This window comes from Phocoena sinus, chromosome 4 (assembly GCF_008692025.1).
Source record: "Phocoena sinus isolate mPhoSin1 chromosome 4, mPhoSin1.pri, whole genome shotgun sequence".
In the NCBI taxonomy this organism is placed as follows: Eukaryota; Metazoa; Chordata; class Mammalia; order Artiodactyla; family Phocoenidae; genus Phocoena; species Phocoena sinus.
This window is the reverse complement of record NC_045766.1, coordinates 107,509,459-107,530,522: the sequence shown is the minus strand read 5'-3', so window position 1 is coordinate 107,530,522 and position 21,064 is coordinate 107,509,459.

Sequence of the window (21,064 nt, the reverse complement as noted above, 5' to 3'; positions counted from 1 at the left end):
GGTCTGTTCACGTTTTCTATTTCTTCATGGTTCAGTCTTGGAAGGTTATAACATTCTAAGAATTTGTCCATTTCTTCCAGGTTGTCCATTTTATTGGCATAGAGTTGCTTGTAGTAGTCTCTTAGGATGCTTTGTATTTCTGTGCTGTCTGTTGTAACTTCACCTTTTTCATTTCTAATTTTATTGATTTGAGTACTCTCCCTCTTTTTCTTGATGAGTCTGGCTAATGGTTTATCAATTTTGTTTATCTTCTCAAAGAATCAGCTTTTAGTTTTATTGATCTTTGTTATTGTTTTCTTTGTTTCTATTTCATTTATTTCTGCTCTGATCTTTATGATTTCTTTCCTTCTGCTAACTTTGGGTTTTGTCTGTTCTTCTCACTCTAGTTCCTTTAGGTGTAAGGTTAGATTTTTTATTTGAGATATTTCTTGTTTCTTGAGGTAGGCTTGTATAGCTATAAACTTCCCTCTTAGAACTGCTTTTGCTGCATCCCATAGGTTTTGGATCATTGTGTTTTCATTGGCATTTGTCTCTAGGTATTTTTGATTTCCTCTTTGATTTCTTCAGTGATCTCTTGGTTATTTAGTAATGTATTGTTTAGCCTCCATGTGTTTGTGTTTTTTACATTTTTTTCCTGTAATTGATTTCTAATCTCATAGTGTTGTGGTCAGAAAAGATGCTTGATATTATTTCAATTTTCTTAAATTTACTGAGGCTTGATTTGTGACCCAAGATGTTATGTATCCTGGAGAATGTTCCATGCACACCTGAGAAAAAAGTGTAATCTTCTGTTTTTGGATGGAATGTCCTATAAATATCACTTAAATCTATCTGGTCTATTGTGTCATTTAAAGCTTGTGTTTCCTTATTTATTTTCATTTTGGATGATCTGTCCATTGATGTAAGTGAGGTGTTAAAGTTCCCCACTAATATTGTGTTACTGTCGATTTGCTGTTTTATAGACGTTAGCAGTTGCCTTATGTATTGAGATGCTCCTATGTTGGGTGCATATATATTTATAATTGTTATAATTCTTCTTGGATTGATCCCTTGATCATTATGTAGTGTCCTTCCTTGTCTCTTGTAACATTATTTATTTTAAAGTCTATTCTATCTGATATAAGTAGAGCTACTCCAGCTTTCTTTTGATTTCCATTTTCATGGAATATCTTTTTCCATCCCCTCACTTTCAGTCTGTATGTGTCCCTAGGTCTGAAGTGGGTCTCTTGTAGACAACCTATATATGGCTCTTGTTTTTGTATCCATTCGGCAAGACTGTGTCTGTTGGTTGGAACATTTAATCCATTCACGTTTAAGGTAATTATTGATATGTATGTTCCTATGACTATTTTCTTAATTGTTTTGGGTTTGTTTTTGTAGGTCCTTTTCTTCTCTTGTGTTTCTCACTTAGAGAAGTTCCTTTAGCATTTGTTGTAGAGCTGGTTTGGTGGTGCTGAATTCTCTTAGCTTTTGCTTGTGTGTAAAGCTTTTGATTTCTCCATCAAATCTGAATGAGATCCTTTCCAGGTAGAGTAATCTTGGTTGTAGGCTCTTCCCTTTCATCACTTTAAGTATATCATGCCACTCCCTTCTGGCTTGTAGAGTTTCTGCTGAGAATTCAGCTGTTAACCTTATAGGAGTTCCCTTGTATGTTATTTGTCGTTTTTCCCTTGCTGCTTTCAATAATTTTTCTTTGTCTTTAATTTTTGCCAATTTGATTACTATGTGTCTTAGCATGTTTCTCCTTGGGTTTAATCTGTATGGGACTTGCTGCGCTTCCTGGACTTGGATGGCTATTTCCTTTCCCATGTTATGGAAATTTTCGTCTATCATCTCTTCAAATATTTTTTCTGGTCCTTCCCTCTCTCTTCTCCTTCTGGGACCCCTATAATGTGAATATTGTTGCATTTAATGTTGTCCCAGAGGTCTCTTAGGCTGTCTTCATTTATTTTCATTCTTTTTTCTTTATTTTGTTCCATGGTAGTGAAATCCACCACTCTGTCTTCCAGGTCACTTATCCATTCTTCTCCCTCAGTTATTCTGCTATTGATTCCTTTTAGTGTAGTTTTCATTTCTGTTATTGTATTGTTCATCTCTGTTTGTTTGTTCTTTAATTCTTCTAGGTCTTTGTTAAACATTTCTTGCATCTTTTTGATCTTTGCCTCCTTTCTTTTTCCGAGGTCCTGGATCATCTTCACTATCATTATTCTGAATTCTTTTTCTGGAAGGTTTCCTATCTCCACTTCATTTAGTTGTTTTTCTGGGGTTTTATCTTGTTCCCTTATCTGGTACATAGTCCTCTGCCTTTTCTTATTGTCTATCTTTCTTTGAATGTGGTTATTGTTCCCCAGGCTGCAGGATTGTAGTTCTTGCTTCTGCTGTCTGCCCTCTGGTGGATGAGGCTATCTAATGATCCTTTTAGTATGCTACTGAATTCAGTTTGCTAGTATTTTATTGAGATTGTTTTATGTCTATATTCATCAATGATATTGACCTGTACTTTTCTTTTCTAGTAGTGTCTTTTTCTAATTTGGGTATCAACAAAATGCTGACCTTGTAAAATAATTTTGGGAGTATTCCCTCCTCTTTAACTTTTTGAAAGTGTTTGAGAAAGATAGTTGTTAATTTTTATTTCAATATTTTAAAAATTCATCAGTGAAACCACCTGTTTCTGTGACTTTCTCTGTTGGGAGTATCTGATTACTGATTTAATACCCCTACTGGTAACTTATTGGTCTATTCAGATTTCCTATTTATTCCTGATCCAGTTTTTGTAAGTTGTATGTGTCTAAGAATTTTTCCATTTCTTTTAGGTTGTCCAGTTTGTTGGTGTATAGTTGTTCACAGCAGCCTCTTACGATCCTTTGAATTTCTGTGATATGCATTATAATATCTCCTTTCTCATTTACAATTTTGTTGATTTTTGCCCTTTCTCTTTTTTCCTTGGTTAGTCTAGCTAGGGGTTTGTCAGTTCTGTTTTATCTTTTTCAAAGAACCAACTCTTAGTTAGCTTAAACTTTTCTACTATTTTTTTTCTATTCTGTATTTTATTTATTTCTTCATTAATCCTTATTATTTCGTTTTTTTCCCTAACTTTCAGCTCAGTTTGTCCTTCTTTATTTAGTTCCTTCAGGAGTAAATTTAGATTGTTTTTCTGAGACTTTTCTTGCTATGAAGTTCCCTCATAGAACTGCTTTTACTGCTTCCCACAAATTCTGGTATGTTGTGATTTATTTTTGTTTGTCTCAAGAAAGTTTTAATTTCCCTTTTAATTTCTTCTTTGGTCCATTTGTTGACCAAGAGAATGTTATTTAATTTCCATGTGTTCATGAATTTTCCAGTTTTCCTTTTGTTATTGATTTCTAGTTTCATGCCATTGTGATCAGAGAAGATACCTGGTATGATTTCAAACTTCCTGAATTGTAGATTTGATTGTAGATATTATTATTAGCAAATTAGGCATAGAAGGAACATATCTCAACATAATAAAGTCCATATATGATAAGCTGACACCTCGTATCATACTCAGTGGAGAAAGTAGGACAGCTTTTCCTCTATGATCAGGAACAAAACAAGAGTGCCTACTCTCAGCACTCCTATTCAGCCTAATACTAGAATACCTACCTAGAGTAATCAGGCAAGGAAAAGGAAAAAAAAAAAAAAAAAAGGTAACAAAATTGGAAAGAAAGAAGTAAAATTGTCTCTATTTGCAGATAACATGATTTTATATATAGAAAATCCTAAATATTCAACCAAAAACTGTTAGATCTAATAAATGAATACAGTAAAGTTGCAGGATACAGAATTAACATACAAAAATCAGTATCATTTCTATACACTAACAAAGAGTTTTCTGAAAAGTAAAGAAAGAAATTTATACACTTATAATTGCATCAAAAGCAATAGGATGTTTAGGTATAAATTTAATTAAGGAGGTGAACGATCTCTACTCTGAAAACCATAAGACGATGAAAGAAATCAAACAAGACACAAATAAGTGGAAAACTATCCCATGTTCATTTATTAGAATAATATATATTGTTAAAATATCAATACTACCAAATGTCACTTATAAATTCGATGCAATCTTTATCTAGACTCCAATGGCATTTTTACAGAAGTAGAAAAAATACTTCTAAGAGTTTATGGACCTACAGAAGACCATGAATTGCCAAAGCAATCCTGGGAAAGAAGACCAAAGCTGGAGCATCACAGTTCCTGATTATAAGCTATACTAAAAAGCTATAGTCATCAAAACAGTACAGTACTGGCATAAAAACAGACAAAGAGAACAATGGAACAGAATTGAGAGTATAAAAATAAAGTATATGCAGTCAACTAATATTTGACAAGGGAGCCAAGAAAACTCAATGGAGAAAAGACAGTCTTTTACATATATGGTACTGCAATAATTGGATATTCACATGTAAAAAAATGCAACTCGACCTGTGTCTTACATCACTCACAAAAAAATAATTCATAAGTGGATGAAAGACTTAAGTCTAAGACTTGAAACCATGCAACTCCTAGAAGAAAACAGGAATAAAGCTCCTTGACGTATGTCTTCTTAATAATATTTTGGATATGACACCTAAAAGCACAAGCAACAAAATAAAAAATAAACAAGTGGGACTACCTCAAACTAAAATGCTCCTGCACAGCAAAAGAAACCATCAACAAATTTAAAAGTTAACCTAAAGAATTAGAAGGGGTATTTGCAAACCATACATCTGATACAAGATTAATATCCAAAACATATAAATAACTCATTCAACTCTATAGCAAAAAAACAAATAACCTACTTAAAAATGGGCAAACTACCTGAATAAACATTTCTCAAAAAAGCATATATAAGCATATATAAAAGGCCAACAGGTACGTGAAAAGATGCTCAACATCACTAGTCATTAGGAAAACGCAAATTAAAACCAAAATGAGATATCACCTCACACCTGTTAGAATAGCCATCATCAAAAAGATAAGAGACAACAAATGCTGACATGAATGTAAAGAAAAGAGAACCCTTGTACACTGTTGGTGGTATTGTAGATTGTTGGTGGTATTGTAAATGGAAAACAGTATTGAGGGTTCTCAAGAAATTACAACACACACACACACACACACACACACACACACACACAATGGACTATTAATCAGCCATAAAAATGAGGAAATCCTACCATTTGCAACAACATGAACAGACCTTGAGGGCATTATCCTAAGTGAAATAAATCAGATAAAGACAAATACTGTATGATCTCTTGTATTTGGAATCTAAAAAAAAAAAAAAAAAAAAAAAAAAAAACATAGAGAAAGAGATCGGACTTGTGGTTACCAGAGGCAAAGTGTCCCAGGAGGGGGAATGGGGGAGTTAGGGGAAGGTGGTTAAAAGGTACATAAAGTACTAGGGATGTAATATACAACATGATGACTATAGCTAACAGTTGTATGATATATAAGAAAGAAAAAAAAAAGGAGATTTTTTTCCCCTTTTTTTCTTTCTTTTCTTTTTCTTGTATCTATAAGAAAAGATGGATGTTAGTTGAACCTATTGTGGAAATCATTTCACAATATATGTAAACCAAACCATTGTGCTGTATACCTTAAACTTATACAGTGAGGTATGTCAAGTTTTCAACAAAACTGAAAAAAAATATATACCTTGATCTGCATTTTACAACAAAGAGAAACCCATGATGAATAATATTTTCTCATTATGGTACTTACCTGAAAATAATTAGAACTGGTTAAAAATTGTAACCTACAAGGAATTCCAATGGTTCCAAGCAGTAAATACCTAAGCAGACATACACATGCAATCACTTGAGACATTCTATCAGACACTGCAATGAATAATTAAATGTGAATCTGCTCTGAGTATTTTCAAGTCAATGCTTAATGAAATTATTATGTTGATAAATCATATGAATTATTTAAGCATACTCCTAAACACCTTTTTGTAAAGATTAAAATAAAAAAACAAACATGGAATATAAGGGTATAGCTATAACCTGCATTCATTCATTTATTCAACAACATACTTGTGCACTTGCAATTGACCAGGCTTTGTGATATACTATGAATATAAATATTTGGAATAAACACAAATATACACAGTAGTTCTAAAGGTTATCAAACATAAGTAGGAAAGAGACAAGTAAATAGACAAAAATAATGTACTTAAAATAAGTGCTATGGTAGAGGAAAATTTGACTCAGAATGCAACTTTAAAACCTCCCTCCCCATCAACACTGTGTAATTTTATCAATACTTTGTTTATGTGCATGTGTGAAAGTAAACTAATTACAGGCTTAGATCATTCTAATTATTTTTTCAAAATTTGACTCTGTAATTTTGCATTTAATATTTATATATACATCATTATACTGTGTCCATAGATTCCTTCCATTACTCAAGGTTTGTGATTTAAAAATATTTAAGTACCTGGTTTTTCTTTATTATGTGTACCAAATTCAGAGAGAAGCAGATGACAAATTAGATAAGTCAGAATAATAAGGGAGAACACTTTGGCGCAGTCCTAAAAGCAAGTCCAACACCCAAATATACTCACATGCATTTATATTCATATATTATACACTAGTTCTTATATACCTACATAACACACACTTACACACACACACACACACACACACACACACACACATACATGCTTTAAGCCTTCCCTTTGAAGGAAATAGATTGCTTTGCATAGATGGTGCCACCTGAATAAGCACTAAAAAACAGATTCAATGTGAGAATTAATGAGTAAATAGTCAATGAAAAGAAATACTATATGCAATGATAGTATGTGTATGACACAGTGGGTCTGAGTTTCTTGGAGCAGATTCTAGAATCTAGTCAACTTAGTTAAAATATAAAAGATTTTAAAATTTATAAAAATTATCTGTGCAGGGGCTTTCCTGGTGGTGCAGTGGTTAAGAGTCCACCTGCCAATGCAGGGGACACGGGTTTGAGCCCTGGTCCAGGAAGATCCCACATGCCGCGGAGCAACTAAGCTTATGCACCACAACTACTGAGCCCACATGCCACAACTACTGAAGCCCGCGTGCCTAGAGCCTGTGCTCCACAACAAAAGAAACCATTGCAATCAGAAGCCCGCACACCACAACAAAGAGTAGCCTCTGCTCGCCACAACTAGAGAAAGCCCACGCACAGCAACAAAGACCAAACACAACCAAAATAAATAAACAAAATAAATAAATAAATAAATATAATTACCTGTACAAGTTGTCTATGCAATATGATCCAAATGGAATTTTATAAAAGATTAGACTGGTAACAATCTACAAAGGTAGATTGGAATGACAAGCAATATTGGAATCTGGAAAACGTCCCAAGACATGATATTCTAAGTGATGTATGACAATTTAGTGGCTACATTCCTGGAGTTTTAGGTGAACATTTGGTCAATAATTCATATTTGTGCACTTAAAAACTATACATTTTTCTTGTATATTTGATTTATTTCAATACCTAATCTAAATTATAAACCAAGAATCATCATCCTGGTTGCTATTGACATTCTGGGCTGGATGCCAATAGCTAACCTCTCAATTTGTGGCAAACAAAAATGTCTTTAGACATTGTCAAATGTCGTCTAGGGGGCAAAGTATTCCCCAGTTGAGAATCTTTGCTATATTCTAAGATTTTCCTATTTTTAAAAAATTTTAACGCTTAAACTGTATATAATTCCTTTTCACAATAATGATGTATAACAAACACTCTCAAGTATTTAGTGGCTTACAATAACAAATATCTGTTTTTCTCACTCAGAGATATAGGTGTCAGATGGGATTTGGCTGATCTTAGCAGGACTTGACTGGACCTGGTCAGCTTGGCTCCAGGCTATAGCTCAAGTTCCAGTATGCTCCATGTCTCTTATATCAGGGACAGACATGGGGTGTGTTCTTCTCATGCTGATGTCAGGAACTCAACAAGACTGTCCAGACATATATGCACATTTCAAGCCTCCACTTATATTTAGTCTTCTAATCTCTAGTCAACAAAAATCAAGGCATATAACTAAGGCAAAAGTAAAGGGCAGGGAAGTCATTCTGCCTATCATGCATTTATGACAAGAATGTGAAGTAAAGACATGGAACCAACAATTCAATCTACAACATCTACTACCTAGCCAAATGATAAATAAGGCTTGGTTTGTAGGTTTAGATTTGTGCATCTTTAGATACATATATTACACTAAATTGAGAGCTTCTTGGCACATAAGTGTTTAAAGAATAAATACATGAGCAAGACAATTGACATCATTATTTTACATTTTTAAATTATAAATAAGAGTTTTTAATACATAGAGTAAATAGCATTACATATATAACATTAATGTCATTATATTAAAATAATATTGAATAGTTATTAATAACAAAAAATCTTAAAATGAGAGGCCATTTTGTAATTTATGTAATTTATGCATTATACACCTAAAATGTACTAATAATACTTATTTCTACTCGACGTGATATTGATTCTAAAAATTATCTTGCTGGGACACTTGCATTCATGATTTTTCTTTTATTGATATTATTAAATAGAGAAGAAAATAATCTTTATAATTTTTCTACAAGTAATTTTGACTTCTGAGTACTACTTTAATGACTAATTATTACTCACAAAATCTAGCTTCTCTGTTCTTCTTACCTCTCCTTTGTCTCCTTTTCTCAATAATTCTATAAATTCCCAACTGTGTGGAAATCAAAAGCAAGTTTGGAATGACACCACAGCATGCTTTTATATAATAAGTAAAGATAGTGTTCAATTACAATCTAATTTCCCTTTGAAAAGGGAATTTGAATTTGAAAAATTATCTAACAAATTGAAGTGGCAAAGACTTCTTACTCTATTTTACTTCATGAGGTGAATCAGAAAGGTAACCAACAAGTCTGAGCATTGTCAGTAAAATTTGTAACTGAAAACCAACTAATAACCGTAGATATTTGGTCATTTGTTCTTTCCCTAGGGTAATGTTCAAGAATATATTTGATTCACAAACCTAAATATACTGGGTGCTTCATATAAATAAATGCATTATATATATATATTAGGATCACAAGTTTATGGCCAGTTCCCAGCAATAAAAATAACACTATATATTATAGACAAAATTTTAAAACCATGTTAGATACTATTTAGAAGAGATTCACATTTCTCCTAAAAAAATCCATTTAATGTAGAGGACTTGAGAAAGTTGCCACAATAAAAATACGAATATTAATATATAGCTAAAGCTGTAGATAGATATGACAGATAGAAAAAGAGAGACAGAAAGGCAGAGAGACAGAGATGTCTCTTAGGCTACATCTGTTCATCACCACAGCTTTCTAATGTCAACATGGACTATGGTTGCAATTTTTCGAGTCATTATGTGCCAAGCATATTGTTCTTCTATGACCATAGCTCTGTGAAGTAGATTTCATAATTGCTAGTTTGTGTGTTTAGTTTTATATAAGAAATAAGACACAAAAACATAATGTCCTATTTCACAAGCTACTAAAAAAGTAGTTCAAACTTTGGTGTCCAGGTTAGTTTGCCTCCAAAGCACATAATTATTTTTCCTATACCATGATTTCTTTTCCTACACTGATTCATTTTCTACTTGGAATTGCTTTATATTCAACAATCTCTGTCTGCACTTTCCTCAGAGATCAGGTCTCACTTACAATTCCAAATGCTCCACTGCCTGCCATTGATCTGATTCTTTGACTTGAACCCTGAAGAATACTCTTGAATCTATATTGTCACCAGGTCTCAAATCAAATCCAAACAGATGCACAGCCCACATAAGTTCAGGCATCTTTTTCATGAACACTAGTATAAACATCTTTTAACTGAAAAGCATTCTTTTAAAACACCTACATCATTTTCTGGAAGGCCTCTAGTAAAGAGTGTGCCTTAGAACCAGTACACAGAAATTTAGTTTCCATCAACAGAAGTCCCTTCCCAGTCACAACTCCCTCTCCTAGAGCCTCCTCTTTTTGCCCTGTTTCCTTCTCAGGTATTAGATGTCCTGTCTCAGTTTGCCATCCATTTTATTTTTCTTAATATAACTAATAACTGTATCATTTATGGTTATAAATTCAATAAGGGATGGATCTCACACACACAAAATGATGTAACCAATTATTATAAATAGAAAACATTTTTCTAATTGTCACAAGCTTTTATTATATTAACTAGACTTATCCATTATTCCCAATATACTCAAATACATGCTCATATGCTTAGAAATCCTGCCACTCCTTTGATTCTATCAATCTATGTCTTTTTTCAGACTATGATATTTAGAACTCAAGCAACTTCTTGGATATATAATCAATTATGTTTCAAAATCCCCTTTATCTGACTTTAAAACTGTCAACTTTCTATACTAGTTGTATTCAGTACTATCAGAAGTAATTTCCCTGAGGAAATATCATTTAAGGAATATGTCTAGGGTCCAGGAAAAGAGGGTGTAATCATACATTTTCTAGAAGGAATTTAAGTCCTCCTTTTTTAAGAGTATGCCATTGATAGAACATGAGTTGGGTGTATAGTTTTCAGGGTCTTTCCTCTCCATCTGGTTTTAAGAGAATCCTTTTAGATTCAACATCTTGGAACACCATGTAAAAGTACACAAGAGTCACTATCTTTCTGATGCATCATCCCCAAATGGCACTTATATTTATGAATTCTTAGCCTGTAGACTTATCTTACAGAACTGTATACCCCAAATATTCTTTTAAGAATGAGGGCAAAACATAAACATATTTAAAGTAGATAAAAGTTAAAGTTTACTACCAACGGAATTTCACTAAAGAAATTTCTGAAGTATGTATACCAATGAGAATAAAAATAACCCCAGAGGGAAGGTGTGAAAAGCTAGACATTAAGAGTAGCAAATAGTAAATGAATAAGATATAAAACTAGACAAAAGTGTTCCAGAAACTAAAATGCTGGACATAAGTAGCATGTAATTAAGGAGGTTGATGAAATAAAAACTAAGTAACTTAAGGTGTTTGAGTTATTAATATGTACAAAATTTCAAGTATGTTTAAAATTCAAGTGTAACTAATAAAAAAAAGGAAATTAAACAAGCAGGATTTAGAGTAGTAGTATATTATTTTCAAACCAAAATTTAGATAACAGATAAAAAACTAAAAATAAAATATTATTAAAAATAAACAGTAAGCAAAAGACACAGAATAGCCAAAACAATATTAAAGGAGAATATAGTTGGAGACTGACACAACCCAATTTCAAAACTTACTATAAAGCTATATTCATCAAAGCAATGTGGTATTGGTGAAAGAAAAGATAAATATATCAATGAAACAGAGAGCCCAGAATAGACCAGCAAAAATCTAGTCCACTGATCTTTGACAAAGGAGCAACAGCAATAAAATGGAGAAAAAAATATCTCTTCAAAAACGATGCTTGAAAACCTGAAAATTCTCATGCAAAAAAAAAAAAAGAATCTAGACACAAACCTTATACCTTTCACAAAAATCAACTCAAAATACCTGCTAGATGTAAATGTAAAACTACAAAACTCCTGGAAGATAACATAAATTCTATTTGACCTTGTGTACATGGGTGACATTTTAGTTACAACATCAAAGGCAAGATCCATGAAAGAAATAATTGATAAGTTGTACTTCATTAAAATTAAAAACTTCTGCTCTATGAAAGACACTGGCTGGGAATGAAAATAAGAAGTCACAGACTGGGGGAAAATATTTGCAAAAGACACATCTGATATAGACTGTTATCTAAAATATACAAAGAACTCTTAAAACTCAGTAAGAAAATGAACATGATTAAAAACCAGGCAAAGGACTCGAACAGACACCTCACCAAAGAAGACATAAAGATAAAAATAAGCATATGAAAAGATGTTCTACATCACATGTCACCAGGGAAACATATGTTTTTGAAAAAAAGATACCCCTTACATACCTATTATAATAGCCAAATTCCAGAACTGACAACACCAAATGTCAACAACAGGAATGCTCATTCTTAACTGGTAGGAATGCAAAATGGTATAGCCACTTTGAAAGACAGATTGGCAGTTTCCTGCAGAACTAAACATGCTTTTACCGTAAAACCCAGTAATTTCACTCCTTGGTATTTACCCAAAGGAGTTGAAAACATGTCCACACAAAAACCTGCAAACTGATGTTCATAGCAGCTTTATTCAACGTTGCCAATACTTGGAAGCAATCAATATTCCCTCAGTCAGTGAACAGGTAAACAAACTGTGGTACATCCAGTCAATGGAATATTATTCAGTGCTAAAAAGAAAGGAGTTATTAAGTCATGAAAAGACATGGAAGAAAGTTAAATGCACATTATTAATAAAAGAAGCCACTCTGAAAAGGCTACATACTGTATGATTCCAACTATATAACATTCTGGAAAAATGAATCTATGGAGATAGTAAAAGATCAGTGGTTATGGAGGAGCGAGGGATGAATAGGCAGAGCAAAGAGGATTTTTATGTTAGTGAAGCTATTCTATATGATATTATAATAGTAGGTACATGCCATTCTACATTTATCCAAACTCATAGAATTGTAATGTCAAGAGTGAACTCTAATGTAAACAATGGATTATGGGTGACAATGGAATTTCAATGTTGATTCATCAATTATAACAAATGTAACAGTCTGGAGGTTGATAGTGGGGGAGATGGTAGGGGAGCCTGGGGTGAGGGGACAGGGAATATATGGAAACTCTCTGTATTTTCCACTTAAATTTCTTTGAACCTAAAACTTCTGTAAAAATAGTCTATTAAATAACAGAATAAACAGAAAAGGGAGAAAGAGAGCACAGAAAAAGCATAAAAGAGAAAGATAAAGGTTGTATTATATTAAAATATCTAAATGATTAAGACATCAAAATAAATGTAAATGTACTGAACTTATCAGTTGACAGATAATGTAAGAATACAATAAAAAAGGAAAATCAAATAATTTTTAAAAGAGACTCACTAAAATTTAAGGATAATAATAATAAATGTTAAAGCATTGACAACCTTGGGAATAAAGACAAAATGTTAAATCACCAGGATATGCTGAAAAGAAATAGCTTCAAATTAAAGATATTGTATTAGTTTTCTATACTGTGTAACAAATTACCATAAACTTAGTTGGTTAAATAACACTCATTTATTATCTCCCAGATTTTTAGTATAAGGAGTTTGGGCCCTGCTTATCTGGGTTCTGTTTCAGGTCTAATAAGGCTGCAAGCTGGGTGTCCTCTGGGACAGTGGTCTCACCTGAGTCTTGTGGGATTCTTCTGAGCTCATGTAGTTCTTGGTACAATTTCCTTGTAGCTATAGAATTTATTGCAGCTAGCTTCCTCAAAGACAGCAATGAAGAGAGAGAGTCCGTTGTTTCAAGTCCCACCTCTAGACCCTCTGTTAAAGGGCTTAACTGATTAGGTCAAGCCTACCCAGAAAAATCTTCCTTTTGTTTAACTCAAAGTCAGCTGATTAGGGACCTTGATTACATCTTCAAAATAATCTCACCTTGCTATATAGTATATGATTTATAGGAGAATTTTACAAAAATTTCAAGGAACAAATCATTTCAGTCTTATGAAAATATTTGTGAATATAATAGTAGTTTATATTAGAAAATCTATTGATGTATCTCATCAGATTAATCAGCTAAAGAAGGAAACCATATGATCATCTCAAAAGATAAAATAAAATGTGTGATATTAGGTAATACCCATTCGAATCAATGCAAGTCCAGTTTTTTTAGGACCTTGAAAAGTTGATTCTACATTTTACCTAGAAGTGGAAAACTCAAGAATAGCTAAGTCACATTTTTTTTTTTTTTTTGTGGTACACGGGCCTCTCACTGTTGTGGCCTCTCCCATTGTGGAGCAGAGGTTCCGGATACGCAGGCTCAGCAGCCATGGCTCACGGGCCCAGCCGCCCTGCGGCATGTGGGATCCTCCTGGACTGAGGCACGAACCCATGTCCCCTGCATCGGCAGGTGGACTCTCAACCACTGCACCACCAGGGAAGCCTGATAATTCACTCTTGAAGAGAATACATTAAGTATATGTGTTGGGATAAGAGAGGGTTGATCTACCTGATATCAAAACTATATATATTATAGAGCTATAGTGATTAAAACACTGTGGTTTAATGCAGGAATAAATTTACTCATGAAATGAATAGAGAGTCCAGATATAAATTCATGCAAATATGGAAATTTGAAGTATGACAAAAGTAGTATTACAATTCACTGGGAAAATACTGGACAATTCAATAAATGGAATTAAGCTATTTTATTACTGACATGAACATAGTAGACTAACTCAATAGCTGTCCTTATTGCCTCCTAGTGTACCTTCTGTACCACAGCATCTAGAAAGCTAAAATACCAAACTTCATAAACTCTTGCAGCTAAGGTCTTAATGTGATTCATTTTTACCAAACAGTTGCTTTACATGAGATTTAAATTCAGAACCAAATGAGGTACAGAGGAAATATTTGCATTCATGGCATTGAATATGCTGGTATGTCTGTGGACCAAACAGCTCGTGGGCAGCCACCTTATTCCTAGAGTGTGGCTAAGGTGGTACTGCCCTGGAGCCAACATTTGTCACAGAAGCTTTTTATTCTATTACTTCCTGATTGTAACAGAGGTAGCTATTTCCTCAGTTAACCATTTATGCGTTGGTTTGTTGAGAATCATCCTGGAAGCCCAGCCTAGAGCCTCTTCCTCCAACCCACCCAGGAGTTTTAGATGCACATAATTCACTGCATTACATCTCTTTTTTCTTAACATAGTATGCTGACAAAGAAATCATGATCTATACAGTTTTGTAAATGTGACCAGATGCAGTTGGATTCCTACCTCACGATATCCTAAAGAAATTCCATAGAGATGAAGAACTTAAATGTGAAAGGCAAATATTGTATAAGCATTAGAAAGAAACATAGGATAGATCCTTTATGTCCTCAAGTAGCAGTTTGGTTTTTTTTTTTAAAAAAGAAAACACAAGGCTTAACCATAAGAGAAAAGATTGATGAATTTACATTAAAATCAAGAACTTCATGCTGTATAAAAAATAAATTAATTAAATTGAATTTAAAAAAAAGAACTTCAGTTCATTAAAACAAACAACAACAAAAGAGTAGAATGTAAAACAAAAAAGTAAATGTAGAGTAAAATGTAAAACAAAAACTAGGAGAAAATGTTTGAAAGTCATAAATAAAAAGGAAAAATTATCTAGATTGTTTAAAACACCTTTTTGAAATGTGAGTAAAAGGCATTTCACAGAAAACACAAATGACCAATATACATATGAAAATATGTCTAATTCATTTAGCAATTAATAAAATGCTAATCCAAATCACAGTGATTGTACCATTTTACACATAGTATATGGTTCAGACTTTAAAATCTGATATTATTTGTTGGCAAGGGTATAAAGCAAGGGAAACACTTAAATACTATTAGTAGCATAAAATGTTTGCTGGAAGGAAAGGCCTGAAAGATGAAATGAAAGAAAAATGTATTAAGAACCACAGTGTGAGAACTGGGTATATTCAGTGGGAGTTCTGAAAATGGGTTGATTGAAGAAGGCTTATTGACAAGGGAAAATTGAACTAATGGATGGCTTCCAAACTGTAGTGCATCAGCATGCCCTCATGTACTGGAGGAAAAATGAAACCAGTTGATATATTTTGTAAGGATAATTAGAACTCAGGAGCTCAGGATGAGAAAAGAAAAAGGAAAGTGAAGCTGAGCACAGATGTTTTTATACTGTTGCATTCTGGAAAATGAAGGAAGCTGAAGCAAGAGATAATCATGCCTCCCAATCACATTGCCACCCAACAGGGTTGGAGAGAAGTGACCTTTGAGCAGTAATTGGAATCATCAGCATCCTGAAATATTCTGATAAGAGGTCATGTTAAGTGGAGGAGCTATTGTCAGACTATGAGGGTTTTGACCTATTTACATTTAACTTGGGGAGGGGTGTCAAGTAGAGCAACAAAGTTGGCTAAAGCTATTTCTATTTTCCATGCCGCATTCTATATCTACAAACCCACATCATGCATGTATGAGTTATGAAATTTGAATTGGGTAATTTTGGTTAGTCTACCAATGATTTAAGTGCTATAATATTTGCATTCAAAACTGGCAATGTACAGTATAAAGATGAATGATAAAATTCATGAAAACAGTTTAAAATTTTAATTTTAAATAACAAATTAAAAACTTGAGAACAAGTTAAAAGAAAGAACATGTAAAAGCTTTCATGAGAAAGCTTTATAGGTTATTTCCTTTAATGACACTTTTTCTTGCTTTTTGAGCAAAGGGTTCCACATTTACCTGTTTCACTGGACTGTGCAAATTATATGGCTGAAGCCAGTTTTCTATAAAATGTTCTAGGTATACACCATTAACTGCAGCATGCCTCAGAACTCACAGCAGCTAAGGAGAAGAGGTATGGCAATTGCTAAATGGCAACAGCATCTACTCCAGTCAGCTCCTTGCCCTACACAGATGAATCTACTTGCTTCACAAATTAAGTTCACTTCAAGAAGACAGAATCTCAAGGATGATGGTTGATCACAATTTCTGGAAAAATTTATCAGAGAACAAATGGTGAGGCAAACTACACCTCTTGATGCTGCAGTTCGCTTAGAGGCTTTAACTGATACTCATCATCTTCCTCTCCATCTCTCATTTTTGATTGCCCTCCCTTTCAGGTAGCATTTCTTTTCTAAGTAGTAGGCTGGATTGACCCATACCTCTACTTTGAGTCATCAGAACAAGAAGTTAAATATCATACAAATACTTTGTAGGTTGCTATAAAAATGGCACTTAGAGGGAACTCAAAATTGACTAGAGATGGACCTATAGACTTGGTGGACCTGCTTTAACACAGACCTGGGCCAGGACTCCATTCATTACCCCATTCTCATGCATCAATAATCTAAAAGGTGTGCCAAGATAATGTTATTTTTTAATAGAGTATTCAGTTTTTTAATTAATTAATTTATTTGGCTGCAGTCGGTCTTCATTGCTGCGCGCGGGCTTTCTCTAGTTGTGGCGAGCGGGGGCTGCTCTTTGTTGTGGTGCGAGAGCTTCTCATTGCAGTGGTTTCTCCTGTTGTGGAGCACAGGCTCTAAGTGCACGGGCTTCAGTAGTTGTGGCATGTGGACTCAGTAGTTGTGGCTTGCGGGCGCTAGAGCACAGGCTCAGTAGCTGTGGCTCACCATCTTAGTTGCTCCGTGGCATGTGAGATCTTCCCGGACCAGGGATCAAACCTGTGTCCCCTGCATTGGCAAGAGGATTCTTAACCACTGCGCCACGAGGGAAGTCCTGCCATGATAACTGTATGCTTCTGTCTTTGATGTAAATTCAGAGTCTGTATTTGAAAGCCTTTGAAAGGTCCAGACTTTTTATTTTCCTTAGAGAATGGTTACCTGAATAAATGGACATAGGTCCCTTTGGAGAACAACTGGGAGATTCCTACTGTACATACTGCTCCTTCCTCAAGGGGATCCCAATCACTCCATTAACTAATGAATTCCAGGGGTGAAAACTTGCTTAATGCTGGAACCTGGGAAAGGGATAATGATCCTTCCATAGGGGCTGGCTGACCTAAGCCTTCTGTTCATCCATTCTTGAAAACCTTTAATTGGGCAGTACCCTTGTGGGCTGGCCATCTTTTCGTTAAGATAAGTGTGCCAGATACAGCAAATAAAAACACAGGACACCAGTTCAATTTGAATTTCAGATAAATAATGAAAATGCTTTTAGTATAAACATATTCCATGTAATATTTGGGACATACTTATACTAAAATATCAAGCATTTTTCATCTGAAATTTAAATTTAACTGCATTTTTTGTATTTTATCTGGCAATTCTCTAGGAAAACCATAGTTTGTTAGCAATTGTTATAGATCCTTGCCAGTCATATCACCCTGCCTGACATTTAGAAATTGATGGCCATTAGGATGATTATGCCTATCTTACTTCCGAATGTTAAATGTTGTTACCCGGCCTTTCCCATTTTGGGAGTCAGTGATCACAGTTATTGGCCAGAATCTCCTAACATAAACCCCAGCCTACAGAGCCTCTTAGTGTCACTGTTTTCCCCCCTTGACTTGTATATCCCTTACTGCCTTGACAAATGTAGGGTCTTTCCAAGAAACATATCCAGCTGGTAGGTCTTCTGGTCTTACATAATTAATTCACTCTAATATGACTACCTTCCTGAGTAGTTTTACCCCTTTCTCTATGGTCTTTCAGGCAGTTCTGGCATTTCTACTTCATATAATTCTGGCTGTTGTCCAACCCCCAACACCTTGCCCTCCAGTTTCTAAGACACATTACAGTACTGAATTAGAACTAGTCTTTCCCTCTTTGCTGCACTGGCCAGAGAGTTAAGTCTTGTTTGGGAAAAGTGTCCCCATATCACAAACACTACCATATCCAGATTTATGTTCTACCCCTGTTGATGAAATACCACCAACATGTTCTCCCAGGCGTACTCTCCCAGTTCCCATCAATAAAACAGTAAAGTTCCATAGTTTATAATCCTCCTCTTCTCTTCTCTCTAAGCTTTTCACCAGTCAGTCCACGCTGAAATTAGTCCCTAGTTATATTTTGGTTGCCTATGCAAGAAGCTGGAACATCCTGACTAGGAAAGCATTATTTTGTAAGGCACCTCACTGCTTTGAGCCTTCTGAAAGAACTACTGGTGGAGGAAAAGGAAGGTGGGGAGGGAGCTGCTACCCTCTGACATGAGGGAGTGGGCCACATCTAGAAGCCCAGAGTGTCAAGGGAATCTGGGTGTTCAGTGTTCTCGAGGGCATTTATTCAGATATCCCCATTTTCAGTCTCAGTCCTACTTCTTCCCTATCAGGCATAGGAGACTTGCTGGAGCTGAAAATTCAACTCTTTCTGGAGTTTTACAATTCTTAAGTGTAGCTCCTAAGACTGTTCCTCAGTATGATCAGCCCTCCAGCTACAGGAGATCAATATTTCTTTAAATGTGGTCATTTAGGCTTCTGATTTTCACATTTTGTATTAAAGTGGTGACTAATGATCAACTCTCTTGAAAGCATCATTAGTGCTCAGCAATACCATGCAGTTTTGCTGTCCTTATCATGAGTATGTCCCCTGCTCTTTTCCAGTGCCAGAGTTATTGCTGTTGCATGAACCAGTGCATCTTCTTCCATTTCCATCCTTTCCCAGTTCACTGGAGTAAATTCTTAATGACCAACTGCTACAGAATGCTAAGAACAATTAATATTCCACCTACCTTCAATGACAGTTTGCTCTTTGCTAGGTAGCTGGCTGATGAGCCATCTTTAGAATCAACTCTTTAGTGTTCTTCCCAGGACCACTGCTGGTACCAACTCTTCAAGATTAGGCACCACAGAAGGAGAGCCAGAGTCAGGGATTCAGGTGCATAAGATTAATTAAGGCAACTCGTATCAGGAAAACCTATGAATGAGGCAAGCAAAATAGGGAAAGGGAAGGAACTAAGCAAGAGAATAGTCCCACACAAATTCTAGCCTTGATCCAACTTGTGAGCATGCTTTGCAGCATAAATCATGTTGAAGAGTCATCCTCTTGTGGCAGGGCAAATAGACCATAGTGACCCATATCAGTGCATCACTGACTGCATCTGTCCCAAGCGTAAGCTGTTAACACAGCCCCTCACAACTGGGTTGATGGGTATACCAACCGGTAAAGTGGGTACAGACAGGACATCAGCTACAGCTACTATAGTTGCTTTATACAGTAAATTATAACTACATTTATACTTTAATTTATATATATATATATATATATATATATATATATATATTTTGTTTGTTTGGTTTTGGGTTTTTTTTGTGGTACGTGAGCCTCTCACTGCCATGGCCCCTCCCGTCGCGGAGCACAGGCTCTGGACGCACAGGCTCAGCGGCCATGGCCCACGGGCCCAGCCGCTCCACAGCATGTGTGATCCTCCCAGACTGGGGCACAAACCTGTGTCCCCCGCATCGGCAGGCGGACTCCCAACCACTGCGCCACCAGGGAAGCCCTAATTTATATTTTGAATGATTATCCTTACACACAAAATATGCTTACTATACCTACTTTTGCATAATGCTTTTTCTCTGTGTAAATCTTTTTTTTTTAATCTAAGTGCCAGTTCTGCTTATCCTGCCTTCTAGATTGCACAAAATATTTTTTTCACCTACTAGTATTATCAATCTAAGATATATAGGTTGATAATACATAGCTGCTTACCTTTCAGCTGCTGCCTTTGTTCAAGAGGACAGAGTCTGGCCCTAATTAAGTTCTATCTCATCTAATATTTATCCTGGGGTCTATTTAAACTCTCACTTTCTATGTTATGCTTTAGACCAGTTATTCATTTTTATTTTTCTGCATATCAGTGGCATATTTTCTGTTGGCTACCATTCTGATCCCTGTTTACTAGTCCATATCTATAGGTTATTCGTATGAATCTAATCTAAGTTAATTGCTTTCTCCAACTCAAAGGTAAATAGTAAACACTCTCTGCCAACCCTTTTTAACCAAGAGGGGAACATAGGCTGTAGAATAAGTGAAACAGACATTCTTCATACCTTGTTCTTCATGAATCATTATTCTTCTGGGAAGTAGCCTATTGTATGGCAGAATTATCTTCAGTGTAGAAGCACAATGTGCATATATTGTGCCAGCACACCCCAGGTTTATTTAAGAACCAAAGTAACTGCTAAGATTTACATATTAAATTTAGACTGAGAGACAATATCCATGAAGGAAATATTTTAAATGACAAATGATAATACTAGTAATCAGTAAAGAGAACCTAAGATAACAGATTTACTTTTGTTTGGGTTTAGTTTGGCTCACTTGTAGCAGTTGTTTTCACTGATATATTTCTTCATAATGCATTTTATGTAAGTCAGTAATAATCTCACTTAGCATAGTTGACTATAATAAAAGAGAAGTCCAGTGTTATTTAACATAATTTAAATGGCATAATATCATACATTGTAGTTAAAT